This window comes from Galeopterus variegatus, unplaced genomic scaffold, assembly GCF_000696425.1.
Source record: "Galeopterus variegatus unplaced genomic scaffold, G_variegatus-3.0.2 Scaffold7890, whole genome shotgun sequence".
In the NCBI taxonomy this organism is placed as follows: Eukaryota; Metazoa; Chordata; class Mammalia; order Dermoptera; family Cynocephalidae; genus Galeopterus; species Galeopterus variegatus.
This window is the reverse complement of record NW_007734001.1, coordinates 72585-85320: the sequence shown is the minus strand read 5'-3', so window position 1 is coordinate 85320 and position 12736 is coordinate 72585. Positions and strand designations below refer to the sequence as shown.

At 41.3% G+C, this 12736-nt stretch overlaps 1 pseudogene; it reads left to right on the top strand.

The window, feature by feature from the left end:
- The window catches only part of LOC103607950, a 26520-nt pseudogene extending 16904 nt beyond the window's left edge, over nt 1-9616 (top strand).
- The last annotated feature ends 3120 nt before the right edge of the window (nt 9617-12736 follow it).

The window sequence follows — 12736 nt, the reverse complement described above, 5'->3', positions numbered from 1 at the left end:
CGGCGCTCCCTCCGAGGGTTCGGATCCCACATACAGACCGGCCACTCACTGGCTGAGCGAGCTGCGGGTGCAACACCGAAGGTTGCGATCCCGTTGCCGGTCCCGGTCCAGTACGGGCGCGACACTGAGGGTTGCGATCCATTGCCGGTCACGAAAAAGAAAAAAAAAAAAAAAAAAAAACAACTTTCATTTTGAGATAATTGTAGATTCGCATCTATGAAGAAATGTAAGAATAATAGAGAGAGATCCTCCTACCCCCACCCAGTTTCCTTCAAAGATAATATCTCGCATGTGCATATTACATAGTACAAAATTGCAACCTGTAAATCGATATTGGTGCAATCCACCAACCTTATTCAAATTTCACCAGTCTTACATGTACCTGAGTGTGTGTGTATTTAGTTCTATGCAGTTGTGTCACATGTGTAGACTTGTGTGACCACCACAATAAGCCAACATACAGAATAATTTTATCACAAGAATCGCTCAAGCCCTGGCCCCAAGAATCTATTCTCCATCTCTGTAATCATGTCATTTCAAGAGTAATACATCAATGGATTCATACATTATATAACCTTTTGATAGTGTATTTTGTTTGTTTTGTTTTGTTTTTTCACTCAGCATAACCCTGAGATCTAGCCAAGTTGTGGCATGTATAAATATTTTGTTCCTTTTTATTGCTGAATAGTATTCCACGGCATGGATGTGCCACAGTTTGTTTAACCAGTCATTGCTGAAGCATATTTGGGTTGTTTCCAGCTTTGAGCTATCACAGCTGAAGCTTCTATGTACATTTATGTATAGGTTTTTCTGGAAACACAACACACATTTTTGTTTTTCTGGGATAAATACCTGAGAGTGCAATTGCTGAGTTTTGTAAGAAACTGCCATACTCCAGAGTGACTGTACTGAGTTAAGAAGGGGTGATGGGAGGGTTGGTAGAAAGTCAGGGGCTGGGTATACAAATGAGGTAGAGATAGGTCCTCGTGGGCCTAGTTGAAGTAGCTGGCTGGAAGGAGAGAGGGTGCTCGATGACAGACTGGGAGGGTTAGCGCTTGAGTATGACAGCTAACACCCTGCTTCCTGAGCTGGGATACTCAGTGTGCACTCGAATCCTTTCTCTGCATATCGGGTTTGGTGATATAATCTGGAATTTAAGTTCCAAGTTTCTGAAATTATGATTCATTCTTTACATTATGCATAACCCATTTAAGGAGTTATTTCTACAAATTATCATGTAGTTTTAACAAATGTTTTAAACTCAATTGTGTTAACTAGTTTTAATGTTCAATATTATTTCTGTATATTAAGGTGTTTTCTTCCTTTTTTAACATTTGTTTATCTCTAGGCCAATATATGGGTACACTCGGATAGTCTTAAATTCTGAAGGTGCTATGCTTCCTGATTTTTTGAATATCTGAAATATTCTTGTTGCTTTCTTATATCTTCATCGCTATTGAATCTTGGTTCACAGATTTTTCATTTAAAAATTTGTAGACATGGTTCCTCGGTTGTATTGTTCTTTGTAGTTAATGATACTTAATGAGTCCTAATATAGTAGTCTTTTTAAAACACTTGGTTTGTGATAATTTGCTTCAGCAATAGGAAACTAATACACTAAGCAAGACCTGAGTGTATTAGTTTCCTATTGCTGCGGCAAAAAATTATTACAAAGCAAGTGGTTTAAAACAACACAAATTCATTACTTAGGTCAGGAATCCACAGTGGGTCTCAATGGGCTAAAACCAGGGGGCTGACAGGGCTGGTTACTTTCTGGGAGCTGTCCTTTGCTCAGGGCCCCATTCCTCCACGTCCACTGCCAGGAACGGGCTGAGATCTTTTTCTGCCACCTGTGTCTGGCTCTGCCTCTGCCTACCTCTTCCACTCATAAGGGCCCTTGTGGTGACATGGAGCCCACCTGGATAACTCAGGATGATCTCCCCATCTCAGGGTTGACCCATTAGCAACCCTAATTCCATCTGAAATTTTAATTTTTTTTGGTCATGTAAAATAACATATTCATAGGCTCCAGGAGCTAAGATGTTGACAGCTTGTGAGTCGGTCGGGGAAATTATTCTGTCCAGCTCATTTAGCTTCTGAAAAAACTTACTTTTATGATTTATTTAACTATTCTCATTCATATTGTTTATTCCTCATTCCTGGTGTTCTTATGTAATATGTAAAATGTATATGATGATTCTGCTCTCATTATCACTTATAATTTTTATGTTATACAATTTTATGCTTTTCCTGTAAGTTCTCCAACGGTTCTTAGTTTGTTTTTGAATTCATCGATCCATTTTTCTGAAGGATGCAGTCTACTGTGCATTCTTTTCCTTTTTCTTTTAAAATTTATTTATTTATTAATATATTCTTAGTTTGTTTTTGAATTCATCGATCCATTTTTCTGCAGGATGCAGTCTACTGTGCATTCTTTTCCTTTTTCTTTTAAAATTTATTTATTTATTAATATTATTTTTTAACATTCTTTTTTATATTGAGTCATTATTGATTATACATATTTTGGGGATTCAACATTGACATATGTTGATCAAATCAATATTATCAGCATATACATTATTACAAATCGTACTTATTCTTTATTCCCCTTATCCAATCTTTCCCCATCCTCCTCTTCCTCTTTCTCCTACCTCTGATAACCCTAGATTTCTTCTCTCCTTCTGAAAGAGTAATCGTTACTCTGTTGATTTGTTGCCTAGATGATTTGTCCAGTGCTGAGAGAGGTGTGATCATGTCCCCCAATACTATCATAGAGCAGATGCTTCTTCTGTCACTCTGGAATGGGCTTTGTGGAGAGAGACGTCCTCTTCTTTGGTTTTCTCTGGTGACTCTCCTTGTGTCAATGCTCTCAAGTGACTGGTGGGCCACCTGCATGGTGGTTGTGGCATCTACCTGCTTTTTCAGCAGCCATGGCTATTGTGGTGGCTGTTGTGGGCCCCCCACATGGAAGTGGTGTTTTTGGTGTGCTCCTTGCCTGATTGTGGGAACAGGGGTTGGTCCCCTGCACCATGCCTCAGGACCCTGGGTGGGCCCTGTGGCAGCGATGGTGTGCCCGGTTGCAGGAGGAGGGGTTGGTCTCTGGCTCCATATGTTTTTACATACTATGATGTCGTTGTGGAGAAGTTGGGGGGAGGGGGAGGGGGAGGGAGAGAGGGGAAGGGAGAAGGAAATAGGGTGGAAGAAGGAGGAAGGAGGGGGGCATGGTTGAGGCCTGTGGCACCCCCCTCATTCCTGCAGGGGAGACCAGGGGGCTTCCAGTGGTGGCTTGGTCATTGCTGGGCTGAATGTAGATGTCACGGGGGTGTGACCAAAGCCCTTGGCCCCCCATTGCCCAATTCTGGAGCCTGGGGCACTTCCTGCAGCAGCTTGGTGGTTGTCACTGGGCTGGTTGTGGGTGTTGGGGGACATGGCTGAGGCCCTCAGCCCTACTGTCTCCCTGGCTTGAGGGTCCAGGGGGCTTCTGGTCCTTCTAGGTGTTATAGGTGTTCTTTGGTGAAATGAGTCCTTTGCTAGTTAATATTAAACTTTCTCTCTGTTCTGTGGGTATTTTGTTTTTTCTTTCAGTTCTGTGTTGGATTATTAGCTGCCCCCACCACTTAAACTCTGCAGTGGAACTAATTTGTTGTCCTTTGCTTACTTCTAAAATGGGGGAACTTCCTGTGGGGACCAGCACTTGAGCCCTGCAGTTGAGCTAAATTGCTGCTTTGCTGCTTATTCCCGGGGAAGATCTTTTGTGCAGCTCAGATTTTAATGGTTGACTTTATAGGTACTTTTGGGTATCGTGAGATCGGTACCCCTGGGTTGTGTAGAAACTCTGGTCTGGCCCTGAGACTCTTCAGCAAACTGCACCCCTGCAGTTCTATATTCCTGGCCAGTCTCCACTGAGTGGTCCTGCACTGATTGGGCGGCAGATCAGCTGTCCTTGCTGTGTCCCAGTGTTCCCCTGGTTGCCTGTCTCCCCCACCACCCGTGCTCCAAACGCTTCCCATGGGACAGCGATGACTCACTGGCCTCTGAGTGGCTCTTTTTTTCTGTTTTTGTGGATCCTCACTTCTCTGTGGGTCCATGGGAAACTTGTTAGAGGTCCTCCTGACCTGAGGGCCACCAAGGCCGTCTGTGGAGAGTACTAACATTAATAAAACACATGTATTTTACAGGGCCTTAACCTTTAGCTTAGTAGGGCCACAGCCCTTAGATTAGAAGGACCACAGCCCTTAGATTAGAAGGACCACAGTCCTTAGTTTTAGAAGGGTCAAAGCCCTTTCATTTAGGCTGTAGCAAAGTAGGGCCACAGCCCTATAGTTTTAGCAAGGCCAAAGCCTTGTAGCTTAGGAATAACCTAACTTTTTAGTATACACATAAAAATGCTAAGCTTGGGAAAAACAGAAAACTTTCATAGGACTAAAAAGTCACTGGGGTGGATATGAAAGTTGTAACACAGCAAAAGTGCTTGCTCTAAGGGCAGATGTCCTTGGTGCGGCTAAACCTAATTATGGGAAAATATGTATGCTAAAAACTTCAAGGCTACTCTGCTGACTAACGGTTGGTTCCACATCTCACCTTCAACTGCTTCTGTAAGTTTCCTAGGGAACTAAATGTTGACATAACGATTATCTCATTGGTTCCTTTGTATGTCACATAGCTTAGTTTTATGACTCCGTTGACAGTAAATTGCTTAAACTTTTTTTTTTTTTTCCTTTTTGTCTTTTTTCGTGTCCGGCAACGGATCGCAATCCTCAGTGTCGCGCCCGCACCGGACCGGACCGGCAACGGGATCGCAACCCTCAGTGCCGCGCCTGCACCTCGCTCAGCCAGTGAGCGGGAACCGGTCTGTATGTGGGATCCGAACCCTCAGCGGGAGCACCGCCATGCTCCCAAGCGGCACACTGTAGCAGTGCGCCACCGGCCGGCCCTGCTTAAACTTTTTTTAAGTTTCACCTGCTGTAATGAAAATTGTTATGTAGCCAGTTTATTTATGTTTTCACTGACTGATTAACCACCTGTGTTCTTTTCTGTAACTCTCTTGGCTGGACAATAAAAATGTAGGGAAAACCTAGTTCGGGGTTATTTCCCAGGAATTCCTTCTCTCTTGAAGAAGTTGCCACCTAGAATTAACCCCTTCTGGGCCTCTCACTGCTCTGGAGAAATGCACTTTGAGTAATCCTTTGCATCTCCGTCGCCCTGGGGGAGAGGTGACAGCCCTCTACTCCCCTGCCGCCTCCAGGCAACTTCATCCAAAGGGCACAGCTGCGTCTTTTGCCAGCTCATGCTCTGTGCACTCAGCAGCTCCAGCCTGGTAGCAGCTGGGGCTCGAAATGTTCAGAGCAGATTTTTCTTTCTCTCATCGTGGCTTCTCCTGACTCCATGCACTCCATAGGTCTCTTCTCCTCTTTCTGTGAGCTCGAGTGGCCCCAGCTTGGCTGACATTGCTTTTTAATAGTTGTAAATTGGTTGATTTATGGGAGAGAGTGATGCTGGGGACCATCTATTCCACCATCTTGACTGGAAGCCCGCATTATTTTTCTTTGCTTGTTAAAATTTGACAGTCATTTTTCACTTCTATTCAGCTTTCTATTGATCTCATATTGTTTCATCTTCAATTTAGATTTATACTTATAATCCTTTAAAATGTAATGTATGATATACAAAAAGCAATATATGCAAAATTAATGTAAATTAAACAACCATAATTATAAAAAATGAATATCTGTGTACCTTTCCCCACCGACTTTAGGAACCAGACATTTTCAGTACTTTGCAATCATATCCATGTGATTTTTTTGCTATTACAGTTTGCTGCCTAACTCTGGTTATACCTCTGGTTATACATATATATGGGCTATATCTATATATGAGAGTGCTTCAAAAAGTTCATGGAAAGAGTCATAATATCTTTCATTGTAATTTTGCATGAACTTTTTGAAGTATCCTTCAAAGTACATATATATGGGATATACTTTTATGTACATATACTTTTCCTTGTTTTTTTGAGTTTTATTAAATGTTGTACTATATACTGCACATATTCTTTTGAAAATTTATTTTCTTCTTCATATTTGTAACATTCATCAGTATTATTCTTTGTATGTATAGTTCATTCACTTTGATTAATGCATAATGTTGCACTGTAAAAATGTACTGAAATTAGATTATTTTTGTGTCTAAGGACATTCTAAGGCATTGTATTGTATGAATATAAATATGCTTATATGTGTCTCCTGGGAAACATGTGAAAGAGTTCCTCTAGGTATAGAATCTGTTGTGGTTGTTCTTAGTACTTTCATTACTTTAGTCTCTGATCTATCTGTAGCTAATATTTACATTTAAGTCTGTTTTCTTAGTCTCAGCAGATATTTGCCTCTTTCATTAGCCTTTTCTTTTCTTTGGCAGCTGGCCAATACAGGGATAGAACTCTGGGCCTTGGTGATATCAGCACCATGTATTAGTCTTTTCTAAGATCCTACTTTTTTGGCTTTACTTAGTCTCTCTACTTTATTTTTGTTTTCTATTTAATTTTTGCTCTTAATTTTAATTTTGTCTCCTTCCAAATTTCTTTGGACTTATTTTCTTTTCCATTTTGAGCATTTAGAAATATACATTTTGGTAGTATATGCTTGGTAACAGTTTTGGTCCTTGTAACGTCAAGTTTTCTGTGCTCTTATGATTTAGGTAAACCTTTTGCAAGGAACATAGGGATGGCTTTTTTATTTTTCAAGCCAGTCCGACATTCTCTGTATTTTATTGGAAGAGTTTAGATCATTTATATTTACTGTGGTCACAGTTTTATTTGAACTTTCTTCTCTCATTTTATGTTTTTGCTCTTCATTTATTCCACTTTTCTGGGTTTTTTTTCTTTATATTCTATTTGTCCCTTGATGTATCTGGAAGCTTAAAATCTTATTTCTATTCTTTTTTTGGTGCTGAATTTAAAAATGTTACCATGTGTAGTTAACTAAGTCTAAAGTTAATACCTTAAACTTCCTACCAAATTCTACAAGAAACTTGCTACATTTTGACTTTTATTGCCCCTTTTTTTCTTACATTTACTGTTGTCCAGGATTTAAGTTCTTTTTATTTTTTAGCCCTCAAATTAGTCACTATTTTTATTATGTTATAGAGGCTTTGCTTGTTTAGATTTATACAAATTTGCCAATTCCTTTTCCTGCCATTCTTTTGCATCTCATAGCATCTTTCTAAGTTTATTTTTCTGCTTCCTGAGGAATGTTCCTTAGAAATTCCTTTAGTGTAGGTGTATTGGTAGTAAACATTCTAGTTTCTATTTATCTAAAATTTTTTTATTTTGCTCTGGCTTTTCAAATATAATTTTGCTGGGTACACAGGTTGAGATTAATATTTTCTGTTGGCCTTTTGAAGTATTATTCTGTTGTCTTCTGTGCCCTTATTGTTGAGAAATCTGCTGTCAGTCTCATTGTCATTTGTTTTTATGTGATTTCTCTGTTCTCCCTGAATAATTAAAACATTTTTTATTATATTTAATATTTTGCAGTTATACTCCAATGTAGAATGACTTTTCATATTAGCTCTGATTTCCCCCCAGAAGTCAGAGTCTGAGACACAGGCTTAGATACAGGTAGTTTATTTTAGGAACTGAGCTCAGGGAAAAGAAAAATGGGACTGGAAAAAATGAAACGCAGAGGTAGGGAGACCCAATGCATGGGTACGTTATTGACCTGGTGACTTCTGTGGAACATTGGGGCTCACGTAGGTGCTTTATACTTAGCCTGTACAAACTCAAGTCCTTATCTTCTCTCTACAAATACAGCCTGGAGTGTAGGAGAGAGGCCTAACCAGAGTCATAAATTGGGATATGTGGCCTTACAGATGTCGCATGAAGCCAGAGCCTGAGTGCATGATTGCAATCACTCTGGTGTTGAGTGTAGACAGAGTATAGTTAAAGGATGACATGAAGAAAAAATTAAGAATTTACCTGTTGAATAATTTAAAACTTCTTTGCATTAAAAAAGGAAAACATAAAACAAAAATAAATTTGAGCCACCTATGACAGAGGGTCACCAACCTTAATATGTAAGAATATCTTTAGAAATCAGTAAAATAAAGACAACTACACCAATAGAAAAGTGGGCAAATGACACCAGGGACAGACAATTAAACAAAGAAAAGAAAATGATCAATAAGATTTGACAATGTCACCCTAAATAATAAACAAGTAAATGCAAGTGGAAACTAATAAATCTATAAATTTATTATCAAATCAGGAAAAAGCTTTTTCCTGTGGGAGCATGGCCTCCTCCTCTCCCTGCCATGGCGTGCACTGATATCATTGTACTGTGAAAAGGCGGAGTCATCTGGCAAAAATGTCACTTTGTCAGCTATGTTCCAGGCTCCCATTCGACCAGATATTGTCAACTTTGTTCACACCAACTTGCACAAAAACGACAGACAGCCCTATGCGGTCAGTGAATTAGCAGGTCATCAGACCAGTGCTGAGTCTTGGGATGCTGGCAAATCTGTATCTCGAATCCCCAGAGATCGAGTGGTGGGACTCATCGTTCCAGCCAGGGTGCTTTTGGAAATATGTGTCATGGAGGCGGCATGTTTACTCCAACCAAAACCTGGCACCATTGGCACCACAGAGTGAATCCAACCCAAAAGCAATATGCCATCTGCTATGCGCTGGCTTCTTTGGCCTTACCAGTGCTGGTAATGTCTAAAGGTCATCCTATGGGGGAAGGTCCTGAGCTTCCTTTGGTGGCTGAAGATAAAGTTGAAGGCCACAAGAAAACTAAGGAAGCCATTTTGCTTCTTAAAAAAATTAAGCCATGGAAAGAGGTCTGTGCCTACCAGTGAATGAATGAGAGCTGGCAAGGGCAAAATGAGAAACCATCATTGTATCCAGCGCAGGGGGGCCTGCTTCATCTGTAATGAGGACAACGGTATCATCAAGGCCTTCAGAAATATCCCTGGAATTATTCTGCTTAATGTAAGAAAACTGAACATTTTCAAACTTGCTCTTGTTGGGAATGTGGGACGTTTCTGCATTTGGACTGAAAGTGCTTTCCAGAAGTTAGATGAATTGTATGGCACTTGGTGTAGAGCTGCCTCCCTGAAGAGTAACTATATAACCTTCCCACGCACAAGATGATGAATACAGACCTTAGCAGAATTTTGTTTTCTTTCTTTCTTTTTTTTTTCTTAGCAGAATTTTGAAAAACACAGAGATCCAAAGAGCCTGCTGAGCACCATGCAAGAAGATTCATTGCAGGGTCTTGAATAAGAAGCCACTGAAAAACCTGTGAATCATGTTGAGGCTAAACCCATATGCAAAGACAGCAGCACCAGATGAGGCAGCAGCAGCAGCACTAGAGCCCAAATCAGATGAGAAGGGGCTTGAGGGCAAGAAGCCTGTGGTGGGGAAGAAATGAAAGAAAGCCGTTGGTGTTAAGAACAGAAGAAGCCTTTGGAGAAAAAGGCTGCAGCTACCAAGAAACTGGCAGCTGATAAGAAGCCAGCAGAAAAGAAACCTTCCTTGCATGGAAGAAAAGAAGCCTACTGCATAAACTGTTATGTTTATTTCATAAAAGTCAAATCATTTTGGACATCTTATTTTGAGTAGAAGTCCTGATCAAAAAAGAATTTAAAAAAATCAGGGAAAAGAAGCCTACTGCATAAACTGTTATGTTTATTTCATAAAAGTCAAATCATTTTGGACAGCTTATTTTGAGTAGAAGTCCTGATCAAAAAAGAATTAAAAAAAATCAGTAAATAATTTTTAATAATAAAACATTTGGGGGAGAAGACAAGATGATCTTCATACTTTGCAAAGTAAAAAAGCATGTTGCAAAGCAGGATGTACAAAATACCTTAATAAAAAATTATGTTATACAGTCATAGGATACAATGTATATACAACACGATATAAATTGTGAGAGGAAAAGTATGTACACACTTGCCCAGAAACATTTTTATATACAGAAGAAAATATAACAAACTGTGAATAATAATTGGTCCTAGGTGATGGGATTATGGATGTTTTCTCCTTATATCTTTACACTGTGTTTCTCAAAATGTCAACTGTCAGCATGCATATTTTTAGTAATTGGAAAAACAATCATTTGATAATTGTGCAGTATATGCATGTATCGAAACACCACACTGTACCTCACAAAAATGTACAAGTAAATGTCAAAATAAAAAAAAAATTAAAAAAATCAGAGAATAAAAATTTTAAGTAAATACATAGCTTGCGTAAGTATTGATAAAGTATCAGCTGGCCATTAAACCACATAGCTGTGTGGCAACCACACGTTTAAATTTCCTCCTCCAGTTAAAAAATAAAATGCTTTACACAGATTTGCATGGCTGTGTTATTTCTTCGTGTCATTGTTATACTTGTAAAACTAAGTTTTTAGTTCTATAATATTGTAAGGAGTGAAAGAACAGCATTGTTCTATAGAGCAATGCTAAAGTAAATGAAGCCAACCATGATGTATCCAATGTGGCAGATTCCCCCTGCTCTGCTCCTACGTCTCCTGTTATTTGGATCCCTTCTTGGAATTACTTAAAGCAGAAGCATATGCTATTCCGATGAGGAGGAAGAGGCCCAGGATCCTTCATTTGCACAGCAATGTGAATTAGTCCTTGAGCTTGACTGACTGGACCTGCAGAAGATAAACAGGAATCTGACCTGAAGATAAACTTCAGTGCACACACCCTGGTTAGGCATGGCAGATTGGAGCTATAAGTTTATCTCCAAGACTTCCTGAAATTCCAAGAATTTTTAAAAGAAATTTAAAAACATATCTTTATCCAATTCTCTTCAAAATAAAAAAGGACATGGAGGGGGGAAGAAAGTAGGTGAGAGATGGCTGTACCTGTTGGAAGGTGGAGGTCTGTGCACAGAGGCAACTGGCTCAGTGGAAAGTACTGAGACCACCCTGCCACTGGCGGGGGGTGGGGTCGGTGGGTGGGGTATGGAAGGCCCTAGAAGGAACAAGCTAGTCTGTGCTGCAGAATCCTGAAAGGCTCTGCCATGGGCAGCAGAGCTACCTCGAAAGGCCAGGTCCAGAATGTAAGGGGTTGATCAAAAGTTCTCATGAAAACGGTGAGATCCCCAGATTTGCAGTCCCAGCCCCAGTAGCAAGAGGCCCTTTCCTCTCTGTCCTTGGCCGTGGTTGAGACACCCACAAAGGCTCCTGAAGCAGCAAAGAACAAATTGAGACATTATCTTAATATGGTTTGTCTCTTATGAATAAAAACAGGTCCAAATGAATAGATATGCAGCCCTGGGATTCAAGATCCTGAAATTCGCTGTGTCTGAGTGGACATCCTGTCTTTTGAGAGCTGGGGCCACAGACACCGTAAGGCTGTGTGAGGGAAGCTTTGTGACTCGTTTTACTTCAGGAGGGTTTTATTTGAGACTTCGATCGAGCTTACTGTTAATCCACGGCTTAGAGGATGTTCCTCCATGTTGGTCAACAAATCTCTAGGCATTTATGACTTGATGTGTCAAAATGAAGAACAACCAACCCAATGAAATAAACTGTGAAGACCCCTGAGTGAAATGACAGAAAACTGACTTAAAATGTACTCAAGCGCCCTAGAACTTACTCATTGTAAGAGACATTAACATGTACCAAAATTGTTTTCATTTTCTTAGTACTAAACTAATTTTATCAAAGAGGAATGAAATCCCCACGTACTTACTGTTCTGAGCCAAATTATTAAATCATCCTGGACGTATTAAATTAGCTTAATTTTTTCACTGGTGACTGGTTATTCACAGTTCTAGTTGTGTATTCATCTGACTAAACTAAGTGCATTGAAAATAGCTTCGGACTCTGTGTGAGATTATAGTAAGAGGTGTGCGTGTGTGCGTCTCCTGCCTCTGCTACACTCACAGGTGTGGCAGACAGAGGTCCCACAGTCTGCTGGGCTTGGGTTTGGTGTTTTCTGCAGCCACTGCTACCGCATAGGTGGCGCATGACACATGAAGTCCTTTCCCCTCCTTTTCAGTCATGAAACCGAATTTAGCCCTTTTACAAATAATATTTACACCGTCTGCTGATGTACCTGGTGTGGACAGAAGGAAATGTTCACTGTATTCGAGTTCCTAAGGCTCGAAGGCAGCCACCCAGTCTCACCTTGTGCCAGCTGACTCTGGGGTAACTTTGTACAGTAGACAGCGGGAAGATTGAGGGAAGCTGCGTCTGTTGCATGCAGAGGAAGGAGGGGAGTAGGGGCACTGCAGAGCCCTCCTGTCGTGGCTCTGTCACTCGAGGATGCAGGAGTAAAACTGAAAGGGCTTTCTGGCTCAGCGCGTTGGACCAGTCGCCCGCGCAGCTGGCGTCCCCACAAGTCTTAGGAGGTCGGTTGTGACCGGCCGTTCCCACTCGGCCCTCATCTGCACCCACGGCACACAGGGCCGCTTGAATGAGACCTTAAGACTCAGAGCGCCGCCTATTCTTCAGCTTGGGCGGGATTCATTTTTGTTCCTCAAGGGACAAAGGCTGTGCTCCTTTCCTGGACTCCTGGCAACCTATGAAAAGCAGGGCATCTGCTGCCGGGCGCCCGTTCCCACCGGGCTCACTTTGTCCCGTGCACGCATCACCTCTCCGAGCACGTCTGAAACGCAGGCGGCCCTCGAGCGAGCGCCGCGCTTCCCCGCAGACGCGTCCCCAGCCGCGTGGGCGCAGCGGGAGGGGCCGGGCCGGCTCGGCACACAGCCCGGCCGTGC